General features: G+C 40.0%; 1 long non-coding RNA gene across 1 annotated transcript; it reads right to left on the bottom strand.

The window, feature by feature from the left end:
• Positions 1-3,259: 3,259 nt before the first annotated feature.
• On the bottom strand, positions 3,260-9,179 carry LOC106956455 (uncharacterized). Its single transcript, XR_001426774.1, has 3 exons — positions 8,808-9,179; positions 8,338-8,521; positions 3,260-4,777 (listed from the first exon to the last, which is right to left on the bottom strand). It is a non-coding gene; the product is annotated as an uncharacterized LOC106956455 (long non-coding RNA).
• Positions 9,180-17,926: the final 8,747 nt, after the last annotated feature.

Genomic DNA, 17,926 nt, shown 5'->3' with positions numbered 1-17,926 from the left:
GAAGTTGAACTTTAACATTTTTACAAATAAAAAAAACTTTGAATGTTTTACAGGCATTTTTTTTGTCCTGCATTACTTAACCACAATCAAATACAAACTAATACAAACAATTACATGCAAAAAAAAAGCACCTAATTTGTACCACCTGTGTAGCATCTGTGTGTTTTTGCTCTTAAGAGAAAATCAGAATGCTATTTTCCAGTTTGCCGGAGCACAACAAGAACATTCGCTGGCCATGTGAGATATAAACTATAATTTTTAATTGAATGCGAACTGGAATGTGTGGTGGATTACAGTTATCACACACTGAACACATCACACCCACTGAGAAGAATACGTTTTAGTAAATGAAACTAAGCTTCTTCAAAGAGCAGATCTGGGCAGGAAGGATATCCTGCAGCAGTCCGGATTACAGCGGGAATTGACGAAACCTCTGACTGAAGACTGGAACATAATACAAGGATGGTAATGTAAGTGAACCTGCACAAGACTTGAGACAGGGCCAGGAGTTTACTGTCCAGCAGGACAAACAGCCTGAACATGCAGCCGGAGATACAAAAGCGTGGATTAGATCAACAAAATCATGTTAGAAGAGTCCAGTCAAAGTCCAAACCTAAATTAAACAAAATCGATAGCAACCCTTGAACATGCTTGAGATATATGGCAAATATTGGCAAAAATTCTCGCATTCTAGATACTCTCTAATTTAATCGCAACTGGACTCATTAGGGGTGAATGCAAATGCAGACCACACCTTTCAGGCTTGTATTTGCAAATACACTGCACTTTGTGTTCATCTATTAAATTATATACACTAAAGTTTGAGTGTTCCTAGAAGTTTACAGCATATTAAGACCCACGACCATCATTCAATTTGAATCGAAATGAGAGACATGGTCTTCAACAGTAAGGAAAACAGAAAAAGACTCTAGTGATTAAAATCTATATGTGTACCCTCTTATTTAATGTGCACTTAAATAATTAGGAATTGAGGTATGCATATCTAATCAATTGGCTCAACTACTTTGGATATCTTAAAGAAAAAAAAATGGTGAACAGTCTTGGGCACTTTGAGTAAAATATGCTAATTAACACACTTGAAATTTCCCATATGAAATCTATCTGCAGCAAGACAATGAGAAAATAATTACAATAGAGGTAGAATTACAATGACCGTTTTAATCAACCCCTGCACTAGCATTTCACCCTATTTATACAGTTTTTGATTCCATGACCCACTGGTAAGTAATCACTTGAAAATTACGGTGCAGTTTATAATAGGCCTATGCTTTGGAGGCAGTTTTTCTGCAAAGACAGGGCTCCAGGGATTACAATAAAGATATGAATCTTGCAAAACAACAATCAGCACAGAGCTCTAATAACTGGCATAAAGACTCAAAGAAAAGCAAACTGACATGAGGTTAAAAGTCTCAAAGTGCCCCAGGCTCTTTGAAAGGCGCATAAGGTAACGCAGGGGGTGATTGCGGTGTTTGAATCAACACCGGATAAACATCTCACGTGTCCAGCGTTTGCACTTACAAAGTCGAGTAAAATTGTGCAGTCCTGTCCGATTAAATCCGTTCTGCATCTATTATGCGAGGGGTGTGGAGGGTCACAAAGTTCATTTCAAAAAGGTCAACTCTTCTTAAAAGGTAATAAACTCAAACGTGTGGCAAACGTAAGATTCACACAAAGGCCAGAATTAAAGCCTTTATTTCGAAAGTAGAGTCGTGCTATTTGACCTTACTTTCTTACTAAAGTTACACTAAGATAAAAAATTTAAAAAAAAACCACACAGGCTAGTAAGGTCGTCTTTATCAACCAAAGAAGAATAAAAAAAAAAAAAACTATTTGCAATCCGGTGAATTACATGATGATTAAACTCCTAAAACCCGCTGCGAGGTGGTAGTGATTTATTCCGAGGCGGTGGCTGGAGAGGCACTGTTTGCAGAGATATCAGCCGTAAGAGCAGAACGGTTCGTTGAAGAATGTCTCTCTTCCCACAGGAATTCTCCCACCTCACCCTGGATGGCAGATCTACTGACGGACGATTCTCTGAGAAAGGCAGCGAACACTGCTGTCTAACAAACCACAGGGCTCTCAGACACAAAACCATCCAGGGGTCATAGATTTTTTTTTTTTTTTTTAATGGGAAAAGTTTATACTTTTCTAACACCGAGAGTCCTCAGCACCTTTTAGACAATTTTAAAGTAGAGATACTTTGTAGTTCTTCTGGTTACAAAAATTCCATATGAATGTATGGCAGAAAGCATAAGGAAAGTAAGTATTTGGAAAGTAATCGGGCAATAAATAGGGAAACTATTAAAAATCACATATTAACAAATGTGTGAATGGATGGATTATGGGTAGGAGGAAGCGAGGAAGAATTCAGCGGGATTAGACGAATGTAAGGATCTTTAAGACAATGGAAGAAGTACGAAAGTATAGAAAAAAAAAATTAAATTCCCTTTTCCTTTTTTCCAGACAGACAAATTTCAGACTTTGTAATATCCTTCTCATTTCAAATAGCTTAGCTTATTTTACATCTGTGTCCGATCACTGTTCACTACAAATTCCTGCGATTGCACCCTGTGTCCTACGGGTGCCCTGTTGGGAATTATGCAACCGCTGGCCTATTTCAGGAACTCGCTTCAAGAGGACCGACCCAGCTGATGTAATGGCCGACCTGTCAAAACAGTGTTATTGAAGCTGAAATGGGATCGCTGTTGTTATCAAAACAGCATAATGGGCTTCCTCTTGTAGAGAAAACTTATTGTCCAGATACAGTACACAAGTTCTAAATCAGACAGCCGGGGGGAAAAGAAAAGCGCAAAGGCTCAGATGTAGGCAGGCAGATGATTTCTTATTGATTTCCTGTTTCTGCAGTGGAGAGGGCTCTCAATTACCCCTAGCAGCAAGCGCAGCACCCCCGAACACAGCTAAACTACAGTGAGCCCATGGGACTCTGTGATATAAATAAGCTAAGTTAACTCGGCTAAAATGGATTATCAACTTAAAGGGGTAAAATCAATTCCAAGTCAAAAGTGATATCCAAGCCTTAAAAGTAAACTTGAACTTCATTACATCACTTTGATGACTTAAAAACAAATCATTTTATTTTATTTTTTAATTTTTTTCCCCTCCTCTGGTAAATAAGCTACAGCTAAGTCACTAAGTTTAATAAACAGGAAAAAAAAGAAAGGAGAAGGAGGAAAAGGGCACTCTGGAAAAGTTAACAACTGTGAAACAAAAGAGACCTGTAGTCAAGAATGGTGTTAAATGAAAACACGATCCTTATTACAGCAGCAATCAGCTGCCATTAGCCCATGTTGTCACATCTCACTCCTCTCAGGAACAATGAAGCACGCATACACAAAGCCTTTTAGTCGCGTTTCACTCTGTGACCTGCAATCTATATCTTTGTAAGGAGTGGAATTACTGTGCAACTAGGTTTAATTAGAATTGCTTCTAAATCAATGGCAAATTGCTGTTTAGCAGAGCCTTGCTGTGCTCTACATTTGCATAAAACAATATGATTAGATCAGAGTCACGAGAAAGTTTCCAGCCTGAACCAGAAGAAATGCCACAAAGTACGCAGTAGCAACGGTTGAAAGGTTTTTATTATTGGAGACTTGTTGATTCTAACTAGGAAGATGCCTCCAGAAGTTCACAAACCTTTACTCAATTAAAGGTCTGACGCGTTCCAGTTTTGTCCATTTCTGAATCATGTAATTAAAAGTTCACCCTGAATTTACACCGGACAAGCGGCGAAACTGTCGAGCTGTTGGCTGCACGGTTGACGGATGATTGACAAGCAGTTTGTTGATGGACGGACGGAAGAAAAGGTGAGCATACAACAGACCAACATAAGAGACACACGAATATATAAGAAGACAAGAAGACGTCCAGACAGATTGACAGAAGGTAGTTGGATGGACTAATGTACAGTTAGAGATGTTGATGGACAGACATAGGAATGGACGGATGACCTATCATTTATGGATGATAGGTAGATGATTGATGGACCAGACAAGTCTATTTCCCCACCCCCCACATGTTGCAAACCTGGATGCTACTTCAACTAAAATACACTCTTTCCCAGTCTGCAATAACATCCTGTGAAGAGGCAAACGTTGGCACCAGGTTAAAGAAACTACAAGTAGGACTCAATCGGTACATGAGGACGGCCAATACCACAAACTGGATTTCCCTTCTTGCAAAACACATGGCTGAGGATTTGAAAGAAGCAAAAATGGCCGACTGAGCCAAGTCTTGGTCATAACGTCAGAATAAGACAGCAGGCATGTTATACTCACTTGCCAAGAGGCCGAGCTGCTATCTGGCTATTACTGTAATTGGAAACAGTGAAGCTAATATTTCAGATGGCCAACTGACCCTAACACAGGAACAGCATAACAATAGCTTTTCCTATAAGGTGAGAATATTGGCATTAGAAAAAAAATCTGAGTAAAATTAAAGCAGTTTCAAATGTTGAATAAAAAAATAAATAAAAAATCACTTGCAGAAGTTAGGCTGATCCGACATGTTAATCACTTTCACTTTCTGCAATTAAATTCCTCATTGTTTATTATTTAGAGAGAGGAAAAAAATAGCACAACGATGTACTGCTGTTTGCCCACAGTTTTCCCGGGTCATTAAGACTTACTCCTCACAGGCTTGCAATAATTAGGCTTCTCCTCCGTCACGAGACTTTGTCCTTCAGCGGATTGTTTCCTAGGAGAAGACGCGCTTCCTGTTGATTCACAGTCACAAGCATCTGGGGAGGGAAGTCACAAGAAGTGGATGTTAAGTATGGTTCAAAATGAAATGGGCGGTCGGACATTTACATACAGTCCTCATAGGCCTGGAAGTTATTTCGTTGTGAGGCTCGTAAGGATTTAGTGAAACACAGAGAGTGTGGCATAATGCATACACCCCAACAAATATTTGGTTTAAAATCCATCTGGCTCAATAGTTGATCTGTCTTTATGGCAGAAGAGGTGAGTTTGTTTCCTGGTACAGAGCCCATTTTTAATCCAAGTCCACAATTTTCTGGCATAGCTTGGACTATGTTTACGTAAGACCACTGTCTGGAAACCGATGGTGTTTTTGAATGTTGCTTGGTGAAAAGTTTCACGTTTAGACGAGACCGCCAAGATATCTTCAATCCACTGCTGTTATGCTGGGGCCCTACGTAGCGCTGTGATTTTAACATGTCGTCAAAACATGCATGCGCTTTTAAACCCTTAGCTTCCACCTTCATCTCTCTGTCTCAAATGAACAAAGTGTAACACATGTTCCTTATCAGAAGTTGTGTTAAGGTAGGCAGGTTAAGTAGCACACACAGGACAATGCTATCCAATATTGTTTTTGTCGTTTTCTGCCCATGCACGTGCAGGACAAACCCTCACCTGAAATCAATAGCCCACTTGGAAACAAATGGGTTTTCTAAAAACCCATAAAAGGTAATGATCCTGATAAACATGAACACTGGTCTTGGAATAGATGAAAACTTGTGAATTCTGTGAGTAGATTCTATGTGTACATACCAATTGATTTAAATAAGCATCTATTATCTCTGATAAGAACAGTGGCTAACTGGGGCAGCACTATGCCATACCCCTAGTAAAAACCACAAAACAGTGCATGATTAGTGACTTTTTACCAAATACTTGTGGGGATGTATGCATCTATGTGAGGATTAGAGAAAATCCAAAAACAAACCTGTGCTTCTGATTCATTTCTTTCATGCAATAAAGTTACACGGTGTGAACGGCTCAAAGCATTACGAAACAATCTGCAAACCAACAGCACATTAATGCCCAAAAGTGGGTATGAAGTCCTGATTGCCGAAAAACAAGGTTACCTATAAACACTTTTCTACCAAACGTTAACATTCCCGTTTGGGTTGGTTGTGCCAGACCGAATATCAGCTGTGTAACCCGTAGTTGCAAAAGGCCGCCCTCCTTTTTCACGCCAGCAAAAACAACCACCTGGCAACGTGTGCGACATGGTGGGACGGTTCAGGTGAAAGTCCCTGCCAGAGCTCTGGATCTCATTTTCTTTCTCCCAGTGCTCCCGAGTGTGCTCTACCTGCCAAGATTCTTTTACTGCTATAAAGGCTGCATTCATCTAAATTGGAAAAGCATCCAGGCAAAAAAACAAGAAAAAAGAAGAAAAAAATAAACTGGCCTGATAGCCATGCACAAATACGAGAAACTCTTAATCTGTCTCTCAAACTGGCTTCCTGTGTTTAACATTATGGCTTGTTTATTGCATACTGTTGCTTTGATGTGAAACTGAATCAAGGGTTTGACCATGGAGCACACCTAATATAGCTTTGCTTCACTGCAATAACAATCCATTTTGCGAGCTGTGATGGATAAGTGGTCAGAGGTGTAATATAGGAAGTGGAAGCATGTTGAGATCATTTGGAGTATTTAAGCATCACAGTTTACTTAAAATCAGCCTATATCCAGCAGACCCACTGTCCACTGAAGGGGAAAATCCACCAAAAACAAAAGTGGAATCCATTTACAATCCAGCAGTCCCGTGCAATTGCTCACTTTGTCCTACTTTCCTATTTTTTTTTTTTTCTCTTTTTGAAACCGTGCCATAATAATGATCGGTTAACGGTCCGTTGCTTGTTTGAAGAAAAATGAAAAGCGGGTGTGGGGGTAAGCTTATTTTACATGTGATAATCTTAGGGGCAACTGGAAAGTTAATTAAAAACTATAATTGGCTGTGTGGTTGCTGTTAATAGTCAGCAGGGTGTTTCCTCCAACTTTATTAAGGAAAAAAAAACAGGCACAAACATTATCAAGGCTTTCAGACTAGTGCGCAGATAATGACTTTTACTGAAAGTTGCCTGAAAGTATAAGAAAATACCAACCCAAAGCCACTTTCACTCATGTTTTCTGTTTATTTTATTTTTAAAAGCAAGTTTCGAAACCAAATACGTAAGTGTATTTATAGCTGAATTTTATTGGATGAAACAGAGGGAGAACTTGGTGAATACATGAGCTATGTATGCCTTTCACACATTTTAGCTTGCCAGCTACAAATGTGTGGTGGCTGTTCTTGAACGAATAGCGCTCTGGGCAAGAAACTTCAAGAGTCTACCAGTCAAGGTTTATCCGTTGTACTCTTTGTGCTTGTCTGGATAAAAGATGGCCAAAAAAAAAAAGCTCTAGTCTGAGCAGTACAAGTACTTCTCATAAACAAATTCCTGAAGAAACATTTATCACTGCATATCACGGACACAAGAAAGTTTTCCGTGCCCTTGCCCTCCTCTGAGTGAGCATGAAAATAACTATTGGTGTTGCCAAGCTGGAAATTTCACTGTTATCAATAAGAAGCATTTAGGTCACGTTACCTCTTAAAAAAAATGCAGATCTTGTCCAATAGTGGAGACTTTAATCTCAAACCATTGTTTTTATTCTGCTCAATAGTCAGTGGGAGCTGTCATGGAGCCTATGCCCGTCACAAAACACTCACAGGCGCATCAGTCGCGATGCATCTGTCCCTCTCAGCTGCTGTCACAGCAGGGGATTTTCACTCCTCCACATTACAAACTGCAAATGAATCTTGTTGCAGTGAGCAATTAATCAATTTATCGCACAATAAATTAAACTGAGCTTAATCATTTCCATTCTGATGAAAATTTTGTTTACAGAGAATTCATAATCTACTTTCTTTATGGCTCTGGTTGTGTGTGGCTTTGACTTATTGTTTTTAAGTGTGTTTTATTTTCAACATTTTGTCTTCCAGTGTTCTGCACAAAATTAAAGTTTATTAGCCTTTGAGAGGACAAACCTGCATTATTCTTACATCAAATGATGAAAAGAGTACCCAAATGAAGTTTGTTTCCATCAATCCCAAGCTAGGATACAGAAGGAGAATTAGAAATGTGCCAATGAAAAATATAGATAAAAACTATTCATTTAAACATTTACGTATCTTCAACTCATTTCGTCTCTCCCACTGAACTAGAGGGACCATTACAATTACATACAAATTGTAAATTATGTAAAATGGCCTTTCCTTTTCTGCGGACTCAGATTAAGTTTTTACATTTTTTTCTTCACAACTCCTGCTGCCGCCCACCAAGCCTGCCACTCTGGGCAGAGAGCCTCATTGCCAAACTGCTGCCATGTGAACAATTGCCACGATACATTTAGGGAGTTTTTCTTTTTATTTATTCCACCACCGCTTAACAATATACAAGTTATCCATTCTGACAAAACCTCTGTGGAACCCCTGTACTTGACATTAACCCATATTCGCCGAATACACACCTAAAGCCACTGATTAATGGCCTGTCTTGTGCTCTCTTACCGTGTGACGCTAACAGCAGGGGACTTGTCTCTTGCCGTGGGCCCTGTCCTGGACCCGCCGGCCCTTCTGATGGATGGACAGTCTCCTTGGACATGAGGCAGTCGTCCTCTTCGAAGGGAGAAAAAAAATTATAAACCACCACCAGCAGAAGTAGTTCCTCCCTTCTTTTCCTCAGCCCTCAGTCCTGCAAAAAGCAATAAGTCTCACAATCAGCGCAGCGTTTTTAGACACAAAGCAAAACTATGGAAGTCGTTACTCAAACTGCTTATTCACACGCCGAGAAAAGTGACGTCGAGCTCCAGTAAAACTTAGTGGAAATTTCCCTCCGCACGCTCTTTACATAAACTTTGCTGAAAGAGTTTATAAGCAGCCCATTTGTTCACGGTCTGCCTTTTTTTTGTTTTGTTTTATAGCAAGAAAAAAAAAGAAAGAAGAAGCAATGGCAGATTTACTGTTTGTGTCCGACTTACCTTTCAAACATGACAACTCTCTCACTTGAGTTCAAATGTGACTTATTCCCATCCTTCTTTCCCTCCTTCAACTCGTTCCTCAAAACGTTAGGAGGAAAAATAAAACAAGACAACTTCACACCCGACAGTTTTACCCCTACTCTAACTGTTCGACGTTCGTAGTCCAAGATATTCCAGATGGTTTTTGACGTACAAAAGTCGAAAACATGATCCTCTGTTGACTCTTTCGGCGCGCAGCTGCGGTAAGTTTACTCGGGACACTTCAGGTCTAAAACATTTTCATCATATCCGGATTCCAGCAGCGCAACTCGTGAAGGCTCACTCTTCTCGCTTTCTCTCGCCTTGGCGGCAGGGAGGAAAACAAAGCCCTCCCTGTTGATGTTTACCCAAATTTATGTGAGTGTTTGTGTGCGCGCGCGAGAGAGAGAGAGAGAGAGAGAGAGAAAAAAAATGAAAAACGGAAAGAAGGTAAATAATTTTGCCTGATGGAAATTTTTCATACAGTATATTTAGCAAATTTTTTTACAATGTTTACAAAACTCTCTCTGAGACAAACGTTTCCTATAAAATTAATTCAAATATTTATCTTTTAAAAAACCCCTCTGAACAGCAAGAAAAGACAACATATGAAAGTGTAAATATGGTCTAAAATGACTGCTGTTTATGTTGCTATTACTCATAGAAAGTATTCTTAGCCCTTTTTTTTAGTTAATTGTACGTTGTCATTAACTTTGAGTGCTCTTTTTGTTTTTCTTTTCCCTTGATGCAACCATTCACTGAGTTATTTTTTCCTTTTTTATTTATTTCATAGAAAGTGCCCCCACATCAGAGCTTCTGTGTTTTGGTTTGATGGAAAGAACCATTAATGACACTTGTTTCCATTAATATTGTCCGTTTTTTGTTTTCTTCTTTTTCAGTAAATGGCTTGGTAATTTTCTATGTAATCTAATTTTTTTTTATCTTGTCCGTGTACTGAAGGCCTTTTGCCACGACACTATGTTACTAATTGCTTTTGGGGCCGTTTACATGTCTGGGCGGCAAGGCACAGACGGATAGACTTTTCCTATCACAGTCGACAAAGTTAAGTCTCGGTTCATTCAAGGACAGCAGTCAGCTGAGACAGCAAGCGAGCATGAGCAATCATTAAATCATCTAAATGGAATGTAGACATCAGAGACACCTGAGTGTTTGTTGCACTGAGGTGCCAAACTGTCTGCTGTGAAAAACCTTTCTTCAGTAGTGGTGTTGCTGGTTAAAAAAAATAAATAAAAGATTACTTTAACACCCCTCCAAATGGAAACACTAAAGTAAGAAAGCGAAATGAAGACAACTGATTAATCATTTGTAATCTACCATGAAATTTCTTAAACCTTAAGGATTTTTGGCGAGTAAGAAAGTCCCGGGTTTCAATCCCCATCTGGGGGTCTTTCTGTATGAAGTTTTCCTGTTGTACCTGTGCATGCATGAGTTCTTTCCAGCTTCCTCCCACAGTCCAAAAACATGACGATTGGGTTGAGTGGTTTCTCAAAATTGTGTCTGCATGCACGCTTAATGGTCCTGTGTATCTATGTGTTGTCCTGCAATTGGCTGGTGCTCTATCCTTGGTGCACTCCATCTCTCACCCAGTTATTACTGGAAATAAGCATCAGCCCATCTACTTTCTTATATTGGGGCCTGAATTACTTGACGGACTTGATAGAATGAGGAAATCTGCTGAAACTAAGGAGTACTTTTTTCATGAAACAGGTCAATGGTCCAATCTAAAGGTTTTTAAGATCTTGGAGTAGCCTAGCCAAAGTATGTATTTAAGTGTTGTACTAATACTGTAAATAGGCTATTCATGTCTAAAAATCCTCCAATATTGCTAAAACTAAAATAACTCTTGAGAGTAGAATGGATAAAAATTACATTGCACTGGTGTAAGGAGTCGTTATCAGTTAGTTACTGCAATAGCTTGATGCGAGGTAAGTGAATAATCTCCCGATATCAAGCATGTGACAAAATATTGCATGTTTTCAGATTTGCAAAATGTATTCCAGAAAAGCCCCAAAGATCCAGTGTCCCTCTTTGCAGGATGGCGCGGGGAAGTCACGGGAGCTTGCCTGTTGCGTTGTTTGTTTGGGAGAAGACTCTCTGTTCTCCCGGCAAAGCAGGGATTAGGCTTGTCGCCGTTTGCGCCGACTGAGCCGGAGCTCCTCTTCGCCACTACACACTCCAGCAATCAGGCAGGCTGCCAAACAAACAGATGAAGTCAACAGAGAGACGCTTCCTCGTGTCTTCTGAGATGTGACTGCAACAGATGCAACGCTGACACCCGCGCACTTGACACAGTGTGACAACCCTACTGTGTCTACACAGCCAGCTCCACTTTGACTTATTTTGAAAGAGAGGGAGGGAGGGAGGCAGGGGAGGGCGACACTGCGCACATGATCACACACAGGATAATGTTTGTCAGCAGCAACAGCGGTGTCACTGTGTAGGATACAAAGACTGACAACAGGGGTTGATTTCACGGTGCAGTCATGTTGCATGTACTGTACTTGAAAAGATTTCCATATCGGAGGGTGAGAGGGCGGGTGGCTTGCGGTGGAGATTTTGCTCAGACCATGATTTATTCCCTCAGAAATGAGGTCAAAAATCAGAGGTCAAAATCCAATCACTTAAATACATTTTTCAACCTTCCTCTCCCTCCGTACTTCAAATTTCCACAGAGCCACCCAGACAGAGCAGCCGAAAGCACTGCATGCTGGTTAATGGAGTTTCGAGCCGCTCTTGGGGATGGAGTGAGGATCTGTATCCAGGTAATTACAGTGTGAGGGGGCACAGAGGTCCTCCGTGATTACACATCAGGCCTGTAATGGATTCAACAGTAACAGACGTAGAGAGCGAGAGAGAGAGAGAGAGAGAGAGAGAGAGAGAGAGGAAGTGAGCGAGAGCGCATTCCTTACTTTTCCCCCCCATTGTGACGGCTGAGAGGATGGGGCGGCTGTGGGCTGGCAAGGTAGGGTGGGATTGGGGTAGGTATATCTGCAAGATGGATTATGTGGGGTTTGCCGAGTTCAACATTGACACAGATTCATCGTAAATCATTATGCTCGGGACCCGGAGTGATTTCTGCATTAGGAGCAGAAAATGGAGTTCATCCAGTCAATGAGGGAGGGCATATTTCACATCAATCACCTCCACACTCATGTTACCGAGGCTTAAATCTCACTTATGCTGTTACCAATAGGGTTCAATGGCTATGATGACAATCAGCAGAGACTCTGCACTAACAGTAACCTACTGACTACAAAGAGGGCAGAGCAAAGCGGCTGATCGCTCCAAGTAAATAATATATGAATCGAAAGAGAGCAAAAGAGGAAAGTTTCAGATAACAGGGTGGGCATTATGATCCTAGTTTGTTTTTTTTTAACGGTGAAGATCTGTTGCCGAACTTTACATCTCTATTGCAACAATTCTGCTTAATCTCTTCAAAGAGGTAGGTTTGGTCAAAGCAGTGTACGTTTGAGTGGATTTAACCAGACTGGGGCTGTGTCATAAAGTTTTAGAAGCAGACAAAGAAAAATAAAAGAAGCGTGCAGCATTTTGTTCTGTCCTCTGATGGCTCTAGAAGTAAAAATATAACACTGATGGAAAACAAACGTCTTGTTGTTCCAAGACACTGAAAACTCTTTAGCCAATTTAAATAAAGTATTTTTTTAATATATATATATATATATATATATATATATATATATATATATATATATATATATATAGCTGGCATTAACAGAGGTAATCTCAGTCTCAAAGAAATACATTTTAAATTTATAATCTTAATAGAAAAGACAAAAACATCACGAGTCAGGAATTTAAACAGCATTCAAACTTTGAGTATGCCTATATCTTTACCAATTAACCTGAGTTTACATTGCTGATTTAACTCATATGTCTGTGATGTCTTCCACTTTTTAAATGTTAATAACGACTCTTCAGCTGTTTAAGAGTATATTATGCTGTTCCTCAGGGCTTGACATAGGTCCAGTTCAGGTTTTTCTTCATATGTGCTTCCTTTAGGCTACATTATCAGAAATTATGGCACTCACATTAATGACAGTTGGCTCTAATTAACCTAAGTATCCATGGAAGTTATAGGCTTATTCTTCAAGAGAGAAAGAACTGAAAGTTTGAGATTTTTTATTTTTTTTTATTTGAAGAAAAACTAAAACTCAGTTTTTTTTTCTTTCCAGATTTTTTCTTTCAACTCTCAAGTTACGTACATAATCAAATTACTTTTTTTTTGCCCCTGAGTAACATCTAAAAAAAAAAAAAAACAAAAAAAAAACTTCTGTATGAGGAATTCTGATTTCCCGCATATGCCCGAAGGTCCTCGTCGGTTGTGATGCTTAAAACAGGTTAAGCCCGCATTCCTGTGAATATATGTTACAGTCATTGACATGATGAATCTTATTTTGTTCATTTCAAATTACAGAGAGTTGTGAACAAGAAAGCGTCTCAAAGTCCATCTCTTTTTTTGCGTCCCAGAATTTAACCTCAAGCTTTACGACGCAAGGAGAAACCCATATATTAACTCTGCCTGGAAACACTGTCGGGTTTTTTTTTTTTTTTTATGCAGCAGGAGCTCAATCAGAGAGCTAGAAGACAGTACAAATATTTACTGCGTGTCAAATAAATCCAAATTATAGCATTCTTTTGCTACAAATTTACGTTTTGGAGTTGCAGTTACCGGAGTGATAAATATCCTTCAGGTTGTTGGGAAACATTTTTGACTAACCAAGACTGCACAGGCGCGACTCCTATAGGAGTCAAAATAGGAAGTGATCTGTAAATTTCAGCAGAAATCTCCAGAAAAAAATGTTTTTATAGATGAAACAATACAAGCTTTAGTTAGCAGATCATAATTAAAAGTTACATGACTATTTGCTGTCTTAAGAAATATTATCTCGCCTAACTGTATGACTTCTGCGTCTTAAAAAGTCTAATTAGTATTTTTCCAGTTCACCTATCTAACTTAGTTTTTTCCTCCTAAGAATGGCTATCAGAATAACTTGTTACTGATTCCAACTTCTGCTGAAACTGAGCTGAAAAGATAAATGGCTTCACGATTCAACATCTGTAATTAGGCCTAACGAGCTTATTCCTCAGCAGTATGCAACTCTTAAAAAAAAAAAAAAAAAAAGAAAAAACAGAAAAAGAAAAAAAGAAATCGCATAAGTTGACCCACGTTGGCCTTTCTGTCGTTTTTAATGGCCAGGCGAAACAGTCTGAGGTGTGCTTGGAGCAGCAAGAATCGACACCTGTACCTGATAAAATCTTCAAAGATTTTACAGCCAACTCTGTGCAGAACGAGGAGAAGTTAATAAGTCGAGCTTTTTGAAGCTGACCATGACACCAGCTGAACCTTGACGCCCTTGCATGATTAATAGCATTATGGTAAGCTTTCGCCTTTTTCCCCTCAAGCAGAGGATTGTTTGAGTCCATCTGATCAAAACATTTTCAACCTTTTACAGGTCCAGCTGTTAAAGAAAGAAGACTATGGGCTTGGCAATTGTAATACTCCATTTCTGGCTAACGCTAGTGCCGTTTGGACAAATTTGCACGCTCATTAAGGATAAATCCCATTGTGATAAGGAAGAGACCATGCTCCTGCAGCTTATTAGCGTTTTAATAGAAATAAACACCCTGGTCCCCAAGGAGCAAGAGTTCCAGGAGCAAAGAGTGCATGACTTTGTGCTTGTAAAACTACATCTGGAGTTTAAATAGGGAGTGAGAAAAGGGCACATAAATCAGTAGCAAATGTGCGCGCAAAAAAACAAAAAACAAAAAAAACACCAGACCTCATAAATATGTATTCATTGGCAAAAGAAGGAGAGCGGCAGGTGATTGGAGATTAAAAGTGACAGTAAAAACAAAAGTCTGCAGCTTATCACGGTAAACTTGGGCGAGGCGATTTGAAACTCCACATGTGCGGCCCGAACGGCGAGCCTGGAGAGGAGTGGGAAAAGGCTTCCGTCATAGGAGTACAAGATGAAAGCTGACGTGCATCTGAAACAAATTTCTCTTTATCAATGATCACTATAACCCACCATAACTCAGGGCAATCCCTGTGGCATTTGATGGTGTTGTTGATAATAGGTGGAAACAGACTCAATGTGATGGACATGGGATTTAGCATTCTGGACATTGTGACATTCGCATAGAGAATGTCGTCCTTTTTGGCAAGTTCTCCGAATATTCAGCAACAAAGCGCAAATATGGAACAAGTGCAAACAAATCACGGCCTTCTACCTGAACTAAAAGGCCAAGCAAGGAGAGCATTAATCAGAGATGTAGCCAAGACAGGTCATGGTACCAGGTGATCCACAACTTGGGTGGGAGAGTCCGTCTGAGGATGAGTTATTTTGCAATTACGTGTTGGTAAGTAACATATAACCCCAGTAAAATAAAAATCTGTTTTACATTGGAATGTCAGAGGTACTTTTGCTGGGCTCAAGTGCACGGCAACTAGACAGTCGTCAAAGCTTGGACAACTGATGGAGTGTCCCGTTTTCACCAGCTGACATTCACAGACTCTAATAAATGTCCGTTTCACATATCATTTTCAGCATTTCTTTCCCCTAGAAAACATTTGTCCTCCTCGTCCTTTGTTGCCTGTGTTGTCTAATGGAAAATTATGTTTGGATTTCTTTGATCCTTTGCAGATATTCCATTTGCATAAACCATAAGCCCCCAACTAAAGCAACACTGGCTAAAATCACAACGGGATTCTTATTTGTTAAGGCTTGATGTCTCGTACCCCGTTTGTCCTACTTTGAGCTTCCTCAAATGCCACCGGCACAAACCCCTGAGTCCTGTTAGCAAAACTCCCCTCTCATTCAAAGTTTTACTCGCTGCCTTTCTCCCCACCAAGTAGATGCACCCAAATGTGCAGATGTTAAACCAAGAAAACACAAAAGCGCTCTTATGTTTGTAAAAGGAACCCCCACCTCTCTCTCTCTCTCTGGCTCATAGTCCTTCGTACATAATTGGTTGGCCTGTCTAAGCTTCCAAAATGATGCTTTGACATAGGTTATAATTAAATAAGACAAATTCAGGAAGAGTATGAACTCTCTTCCTTTCGGAGCAGAAATGTGAGTTTTAATTTACCCCATGCAGAGACTGGCTGCAGTCACCTGCAGAGAGCCGATTCGCATTGCATGAAGTCTGGCTTGAGCAGAATGCGTCATTTAAATAACACCCACCCCTATCTCCCCGCATGCCAATTTATGGAATGGCGGTCAAATATTTATCCAGTTGATGAGCTGGGCTGTGTGTTCCTTCCTGAAAATAATTAAAGACAAACCCTGGCTAAAGGTGAGCCTCGGCATCATCTCACTCCGACCTCCTCGGAATAGAAGCTAGTGGACAATACCAGGGTGTTGATATATCGCTTTTCTTTCTTGCAGAAGACGTGATGAGATCCAAGAATGGTTTTATGCAGTTTGTTCCTGTTTGCGTGTCTGAGTCATGCTTGGTAAATATTGAAAATGCCACTGCGTCACGGAGCTAAGCTAAACTCTTCAACAGCTGGAGTGCTTTGCAAAAACTATAAATACTGCTTGATTTTTTTCCCCCTACCCCAACCCGTTTTACATGTTGTGACCTCCTCCACAAACTTCCATTATTTTAGTAGGATTTTATGTGATAGACCAACACAAAGTTGTAAACATTGTGTTGAAGAATGGGAAGGAAAATGTAACATTTTATATTCATCCCTACATGTTTCTTTGAGTCAAGAACAAAGAAACATCCAGATTGGACTCAGGACCTCTATGAACACTGATTTTCAAGTCTTGCCACACATTCTTGTTAGGAATGAGGTTTTACATTGACCGTTTCAGGTTATAACATGAATACTTTGATCTGGGCCTTTCTGTTACGTCTCTGTCTGCGGGTTTACGGTTGAACTTTTACCTTAATCTGTACATCTCTGTCTCAAAATTGGCCTTTATTTAGTTCCATCCATCTTCTCTTCGACTGTGGGAAGATGATCAGTTTTCTGGTCTCAAAATCTTTTTTTGTTGTTGTTTTAGAACAGTGCTATTTTTTTGCCAGGCAAAACTTCAAGTTCAGCTCTCGTCTGACTGGACCCGAATCCACCACGTCTTTTAGAAGACTGAAAATTGGCTTTCTTACAGGTGTTGTTCTTGCTGTTCTTTCATAATATGTTACAAGGTATAGCACATTATCTAGTTGAGAAGACCCCAAAGTGGTTTTTTGTGTGTCTTGGTTTCCTTGACGCTAATGCTCTCCAAAATGTATCTGAGGAGTTCACAAAACATCTTCATTTACCAGCAAGTGGTAAATCACTAAATAGGCAACTACTTTTAAGACCAGCACTTCTCATTGATCTATGGCACTGAATCTCAGTAACTGACAGTTGTGGTATGTGACAAATTATGGAAAAGTTCACAGACACTTTGTCGGAGAATTATAAGACAAAGCAACATTCATCTGTAAAAATTAGATGAATGATTTGATGACAAAAATGTCACAGCACATCAGAATGACGGTGAAATTCCGATGCCTGTAGGGGGGGGGGGGGCGGGAACGGAGAATTCCCAATTTTCTATGACACAAACAATAGAGATGAAAAGATCCCAGGGTAGGCCTCTATTCCTTTATTTTCTATATCGTTGCCCTGCTACCTCCTGAGTGGAATCCATTGAGATGTAGGCAGTGGGATGATGGCTTCTGTGATGTGGGAAGGGCATGTTGCGAGAGCTTGCGGGGGCAGGGCGGGGGGTTTCCCAGACATGGATCACAGCCTGAGGTTCTACTTGTGTCCGGTGAAGAGCGCTCAGCACCCAGGGATAACAACGAAAGCTGTGCATCCCCTGGAAAAAATCAATAATCTTGCTGGAACTCTTCCTGGTTTAGTAACAACATGCCAGAGTCTGTGTCTTTATTTTCCTCACGGTCTCCACATGCCGCCTTGTGTTTATTAAAACTCACGCACATAAAACATTTGAGAGAAATCCCACACAGTAAACATAATCAAAGCAGTCACAATTTCTATGCATCTTGTACTTAAATATGCTCCTATAAATGTCAGCGCTAATCCAGGGACTCAAAGC

This window comes from Poecilia latipinna, unplaced genomic scaffold (genome assembly GCF_001443285.1).
Source record: "Poecilia latipinna isolate Pla-1442-1.1 unplaced genomic scaffold, P_latipinna-1.0 Scaffold819, whole genome shotgun sequence".
Taxonomy (NCBI): Eukaryota; Metazoa; Chordata; class Actinopteri; order Cyprinodontiformes; family Poeciliidae; genus Poecilia; species Poecilia latipinna.
The sequence above is the reverse complement of the archived record's forward strand: the minus strand, read 5'-3'. Positions and strand labels throughout refer to the sequence as shown.